This window comes from Rhipicephalus sanguineus, chromosome 9 (genome assembly GCF_013339695.2).
Source record: "Rhipicephalus sanguineus isolate Rsan-2018 chromosome 9, BIME_Rsan_1.4, whole genome shotgun sequence".
In the NCBI taxonomy this organism is placed as follows: domain Eukaryota; kingdom Metazoa; phylum Arthropoda; class Arachnida; order Ixodida; family Ixodidae; genus Rhipicephalus; species Rhipicephalus sanguineus.
Window position 1 is genome coordinate 95,830,270 of NC_051184.2, and position 6,939 is coordinate 95,837,208.

Below are 6,939 nucleotides of genomic sequence, written 5' to 3' on the forward strand. Positions count from 1 at the left end.
GTTCGGAGACGCCGGGGCCATACCGGAGCCTGCCCTGCTGGAACACACCGCGTGGCGGCAGCATCGGCATCGTTCAGGCAGCTTACAAATCATTGGTGAGTACGCAGGTTCTGTCTGCCATTTACTGCGTTTGCGTACCGTCTAGGAAAGGAAGACACGCAAGGTAGTACAAGAACACATTGTTTATTGAAAAACGTCGGGTCACTGACGCGCACTTCCTGCGTTTCTTGGATGTCCGTAACGGCTCGTCGATTGCTGCGAGATATAGGGCATGTGCATTAGCTGCAGTAACAGACACGTCGTATACATACAGAGTGCATATGAGGTAGGCGAAAAATGTGGGGCTCATTCACACTCACTTACGAAACATATTATGCGCTTCGTGCGCATATTCCCCAACGGGACTTCTGCGTTGGCGTATAAGTAGCGTTTATCGATCCCATAGTGTCAATGACCTATAACGCTGCGCCTTTCGATCGCATCTTCAAATAAGAGTTATTAGTGGTTTGCAATTGAAGTAGGGACACTTCTATTAAGAGGCACGAATACCAGAATTGTTCTGTATCAAGAAGCTTCTGTAATTCACGCCTCTGTTCGATAAACACACGTACCTTCTGTACCAGGGGCGTGCCATAAATTGCTTGCGGGCGTGTTCAACCATACTTTATGTATGTTCGGGCGTGCGTTGGTATGTGTGCCTGTATATATATGCGAGCAAATTCAAAATATTCGGGAGGGGTTGAACCCTCCCTTGGCTACGCCCCTGTTCCGAAGTCTCCAACAGAAACACCGGACAGGAGTGTCTTTCCCCAAAGAGCGCGAAACCGTATTTGAAGGTCACCGGAATATTGTAAGCACGCACCGCTACGTAAGCGACCTGCCCACTAACAGGGGCGTAGGCAGAAATTTGTTCCGGGGGGGGGGGGGGTTGAGGTCCCGTATGGCAGAGAAAAATGCCGGAGGGAGTCATTAAAACGCCATGCACTTGCGCCGAGCCGAGTAATCTTTGCCTACAGAAATCGAGAGCAGTGTAATGGTAACTGAAGGAGCTTCGATGACTTGGTAGGCCTTCTGTTTTGTCTGTCTCGACCTTAAAGAGCTGCGCTGTTACCAAATAGAGGTGCGGTTACATAGGTGTGAGTAGAAGTGAGCCACTGAGACCCCATCTAATTCCATGACAGCGCGGCCTGGGAACCTTTGAACAACCCTGTACTTCAACGAAACAGTGTCGGTGGAACATGCACACCATGAACACTACCATTCAGAGGTGACATTCGTGCAGAAGCAGGCGAATACAAACATTCGTCCCCACACCATGCTTGCGATTCTGTTCAATGTATTGCTGTTACTGGCGGACGTAGCGCTGCGAGCAATAAGGAACTGGAGGTGACAGCAAGAAGGGAGATTTTAGGTTGCAAGTCTATGCGGCATTGGAGTGAGTGCTGTGCAGTTTCTCGCAGTAGTAACAATGAAGCGTTGCTTCTTACGTTACAGAGGAACGATGGTTTGTGTTCCGCATTGGCTTACAGCGGAAACGACGAATCGCCGCTGTAATGAAAAACACTTTTGTGGGTTATTGATAGGTGCGAACGCAGCCTGTATGACATCCGAACAAATGATCACGCACTGCTCCTATTCTGCAGGTTTCACGGACCTGAGGAGGAGATCACATTGGGACACCGAAAGTTCAATAAAACTTCCGTTCGTCGTGCATTGTCTGTTCATTCGCACGAAACAAGCTCTCAAGGAGTCCAGAGAGATACAGCCCAGCAATGAACAAGGCAAGATGGCGTTTGTGGGTTATGTGCACGAAACTAGTCGGCTCCCGCTCGCTAGAAAGGAGCTGAACAAACGAACAATGCGTGTATCCGTTGTGTCAGGTAGTGCGACTATTCTGCAGTTGCAGAAACTGTTCACAAAGAGAACAGCCTTCGCAGTTCAGAAGCGGTAATGAAGGGGGGAAGGCAAAGGTTACGAAATGCATGTAGCCAAAGCTACGATAAACACTCTCATTATCACCTAAACCGTAGATCAGGAACAGTAGTGAATGAGGCAATAGACTGGAACACTGCAGTTGTCGATCAAGAACTCTAACGACAGAACCACATACAGTTACGAGAAATACTGTAGCTTGTCGTCGGAATACTACTGCTGGACGACTCGTACGACACAAGTTCTGATATTGCAAGTGAGTCACCTGTACGGGTACGAAGGAACGATCGGCGGAGCACACGGGAGAACCTGCAGCAAAAACGGAACTCCGTGATACCTCTTTCACGTGTATGTCAGCTACGCCACGATCATAAGCAGCGATCACTTCATCTTCGCCGTAGGTTGATATAGTCCTATAACTACACGACATCCACTAATACTACGCGTAAAACTGCGGACAATCACAAGCGCCACGATATCCTGTAGCTGAATGGTGTAGAAACGCCTCCACTGTAGTATAGTGTTCACCGACAATGGAACTGAATTGTCGCGTCCTGCGAGAGACTAGCCAGTCATTTGACAGCAATAAGCGACGTATAAAGCATATCATGTACAGTGTTGCGAACAATATTCCTACACTTCCGTCATGCAGTTACACGATGGCAACACTCCCTATTATAGCACCAGTACAACCGAAGGAACTGTACACAAACTTCCTAGCTATTACACACCACAGGAAGTACTGCCTCCCCACCGGTGCAGTACAATGAATACGATACATCCGTACGAGCCTAAAGGATGCGAACATGCTTGGTACGAAGTAATCGCTGCAGTGCTAAACACACTACACATGTGAACGTGCGCAGAGCACTACACAATATGTGGAGCCTTCTAGCAGTGACTCTCAATATGCAGAGAAAGCTGGTTCCACGCGAGAACAGTAGCTACCGAACCGGCGACAGACCCACCAAGAATCCTGTGAAATGTACGGTACGTATGAACGGGCCGGCTGCGATGAGTACATTAGTTACGAATGCGGAACCTCACTAAAAGTATAGTCATCATTACGTGGTCCTGGCATACACTGCTTCGCTGACTATTCGTCAACATATTCCAAAGCCGAAGTATCGCTCACTTTCGCGGGCTCGCCAATAGGAATTCCGGTGGTACACCTGCATGACAAGAAAGATTTTGAATTTCATGTTTGCCACAATGAGCCCACAAACCACGCAGACGTATTTGCAGGCTCCACGAAAGTTCTATCGGAGGAAATTGCGTTCACTTTCTCCAGCTGTGCGCACTTCCTCCTGTACGGAAACTGCAACGTATTTGCCACACAAATAGGGCGAACCCCACGGGAAGTAATGAGGAAGGGAAAGCACGAAACGCTAGCTGCACGCGGCATAATGAAGGGTGAAAGTAGTCCAATGCCTTCCACATTCGAAGGATTCCGACTGGGCGTTCTGCATACGCATCTCGGACTTCGTTCCAGGGTATAAGCGATCGGCACTGGTTCAAGATTCGTTGTCGCTGAACTGCTTCGCCTGTTACGCACCTTCGTAAGTGCAACCGCTCACAATTCTTTACAGCGGCGCTGTTATGCCCTTCGTTACGCCGTTACGCGTTCGCAAGAACTATCATCTCATGAATGGCCTCTACGTTTACAGCGCGTGGGATGAAATAGAAACACACACAATAAACAAGAAAGGAAGGATCGAACCTGTTTCTTTGTCTCAGGGCGCTTTGCAGTGAGAAGCTTGTCTACTGTGGTCTCCAACGGTTGCACATTGCCACCACCAATTTCGTGGCCTAGAAATACCACGCTGTGGAGTCCAATCTCGCACTTCCGTGCCTTGATGGTAAGGCCGGCCTCCCTGATCCTTTCGAATAGCTTGCGCAATGTCGACACATGTTCTTCCCAGGAATCGGTAGCGCGGACGATAACATCATCTATATAATAGTGCTGGACTCCCTTCACGTCTCTCAGTAATATTCTCATGAGGCGTGTGAATACGGCTGACGCTGTTTTTATGCCAAACGGCATACACGTGAACTGATACAACCCGGATTCCGTGGCGAATGCTGTTTTCGGTTTAGATTCAGCCGCCATGGGAACTTGCCAGTATCCTTTGGATAAATCAAACTTTGAGAAGTACTTTTTCCCCCTACTTCCGCGAACAATACGTCGGTTCGGGGAATCGGCTCTGCGTCGGCTTCAAGTACATCGTTTATTTTGCGAAAATCGATGCACAGCCTGTATGTGTTGTCTGGCTTCCTCACTACCACCAGTGGAGAACTGTACGGGGACGTTGACCTCTCGATGACTCCGAGGCGTCACATTTCTTCCACTTCCTTTTCTATGGTGTCTTCAGCGCAAAAGGCAGAGGATATTGTGGAACTTGGATGGGTACCGAGGATGTTAAATTCAGTGTGCACTCGACAAGATGCGTCCGTCCAGGCACATCAGAAAAGACATCCTTGAACGTCTCCAGGAGGTTCCTGATTTCTCGTCGTTGGACTGGGGAGAGCGTCTCAGGGAGTTTGACTTCTGCCAAACTATCATTTTGCTTGTTACTGAAGCATGGTATTTGTACATCGCAAGCTTCGTCTTCAATGGCGACAAAAGCACAGTTCATGTCCTTCGACACCATAGTACGTTCATAGTATTTTTTAGCATGTTAATGTGAAAGAGTTTGACTTTGTTCCCCAGGTCAAGCAAGAAGTCTACGTCGTTTTTCTTGCCGACAACGGGAAACGGTCCTCTCCATTCGAGCAGAAGCTTGTTTTGAGTAGTCGGTAAAAGGAGAAGAGCATGATCCCCAACCTTTAGATCACGCTTCTTTGTTCTCTTGTTGTAGCATCGACGCTGGTACTCCCTTGATGTTAATCAAATTTTTATGGGCCAGGTGCAGGGTGTCTTCAATACGTTCGCGTAGATCCAGAACGTACTGATAAGCTGTCCTTAACTCGGGGTTCACTTCGTCTTGCGTCCACAGCTCTTTCATTATTGACATTGGTCCGCGTACGTATCGGCCATACATAAGCTCGAACGGTGAGAAGCTCATACTGCTTGGGAACCTCCGGCATGCAAAAAGCAGGGGTGCTAGATACCGATCCCATGATCTAGGTTTCTCATGACACAACTTTCGGAGCATTTGTTTCAGGCTTCCGTTGAAGCGCTCCACTAGACCATTGCACATGGGGTGATAGGGTGTTGTGGTCATCATCTTGGCAGACAAAACCTTCATGGCTTCCTGCATTAAACTAGACGTGAAGCAGGAGCCTCTGTCTGTAAGTATTTCTTTGGGAATTCCAATCCTTGAAAACATCTCAAGAAGTCCATCTGCAACAGTAGGTGCATCAGTGGATGGTATCGCGACAGCGTCGGGATATCTTGTCGAAAAATCTATTAGCACCAAGATGTATCGGTTTTCAACGAAGATGGTTGCATTGGTCCTACTATGTCTACCCCCACCCTCTCAAAGGGCGTATCGATAATAGGCATCTGGCCTAGCGAAGCCTTAGCCAGTCGTCCTTTAGGCACCGTTCTTTGGCAGACGTCGCATGACAGAACAAACCGCTTTGTTTCTGCCTGCATTCCGGGCCAATAAAAAACGCCTCCTGCAAGCGGTCGCTTGTGCCTTTCATTCCTTGATGTCCGGCCAGAGGACTGTCATGGGCTACCTTCAGGACATACGCACGCAAACACACTGGTAAGACAACTTGCTTGATCTTCTTCCCGTTGCGAAGATAGCACTCTCTATAAAGTAATCCATCTTTCATAAAGAACATTTCTCGAGTGCCCCGTTTAGTAAGGCGAACCACGTCGATTCGTTCAAAACACGACTTTAGCGATGGATCGTCCCTTTGGGCAGCACGAAGATCTTCTTTGTGATGGCAGAGTACCTTGTTCCTTCCCCATACTGGCAATTCGATTTTCCGCCTTTCGCTGTTGCCACACTCACGGGACTCAGTACCCCGCAGTCTTCGGGTCCTTTCTGAGTGTTGCCCTCCTGATCCTCCCTATGGGTCCATTCCGGGTCAGGATCGTAAGGTGCTCGTGCCCCTGGTATATTTCCTATTATCACTTCATACAGAGGACGTGCCATGCATTTGACAAGTAGACGCCCTGTAAAATACGGTGAAGACAGGTGTATCCACGCTTCTGGAAGCTCGTAGGACGTTCCGTCCGCAAGGATGATGGTTCCGCATCTTCCTGTCAAAGCTCCGTCAGGAACCAAGTTCCGCTGCACTATCGCAGTATTGCTACCTGTGTCAAGTAGTACGGTTACCTTCTTTCCGAAAACCCACCCAGCGGATATTGGCATAGACCTCTTCTTCGCTGTGCAGATTCCCCTCTCTTGCTTGTCGCCCTTAAAAACGCCGAGGAACTCCTCCACCGGGTCAGTCGTAAGCTCTTCCCTTTCTTGCGTTTGTTCCCGTTTGACTGGAACCACTGCGCACGTAACTTGGCCTTTCCCGCTCTTCTTCTTACAGTCACTGTTCACTTGATGGCCGACTTTCTGACAAAACGTGACAAAAGGGCTCCTTGGTTCTCGCCCGGCATGAAGAACGGTCATGTCCGGCGCGGTCACACAGGAAACATATCTGGGAAGATTTGGACGATACTGTTATGATCGCGCTACGACCCCCCACTGTAAAGGCTCCCACAGGCTGGACCCCGAGCACGACTACCTGGGCAGGTGCCTCAGAAACGGAGCTGCATTAAACGTGCAGAACGCGCGATCCCTGTGCAGTGCCTCTTCCTGCTGGCGTTCCTCTCAGAGACACTGGACGCGTTCCTCGGAGACGCCCGGACGCGTCCGAACAGCGGGCTACGCCCTCCTCCTCTTAGCGTCCGAGTGCGGATAAAAGGCGGCGCATCGAGCGTCGAGAGCTTCTGCTTCCACATGCTCGGTGGTGTTTTCCTCGTCAAGTATTAAACGTCTTTTTTCGTTGGCTACCTTTGCCTTGCCACTGCCTGGACATTACAGCCCAGTCCTTTGG